This window comes from Echinops telfairi, unplaced genomic scaffold, assembly GCF_000313985.2.
Source record: "Echinops telfairi isolate 266 unplaced genomic scaffold, ASM31398v2 ScPeMD7_5167;HRSCAF=5991, whole genome shotgun sequence".
Taxonomy (NCBI): domain Eukaryota; kingdom Metazoa; phylum Chordata; class Mammalia; order Afrosoricida; family Tenrecidae; genus Echinops; species Echinops telfairi.
Window position 1 is genome coordinate 2,552,076 of NW_022109066.1, and position 340 is coordinate 2,552,415.

Genomic DNA, 340 nt, shown 5'->3' on the forward strand with positions numbered 1-340 from the left:
GGAACTAGAGGAAAGTTGTATTTTCCATCGTTGCTACATCGCCCCCTGACTGGCTCGTCTCCTCCCGGAGTTGTTTTATGGAGTCAGTGGAAGTTGCTTAAAGAAAAGAAAAAGAAAGACTATTAGGATATTCAGAGATTATTTTATACATCCTATCAACACAAATGTGAGATGTCTGAAAATTTAGAATTTCCGTAATGAAAACTACAAAAAGTAATAGTCACAGTCAACGTTACACACAAGGACATTGTAAGATGCAAATGGGCTCAAACGGTGCACTCAGCTAAATTAGGTTAGGTTTTGAAGCATCAAGGTCAAAGCTTGCAACTTGTTCGACATA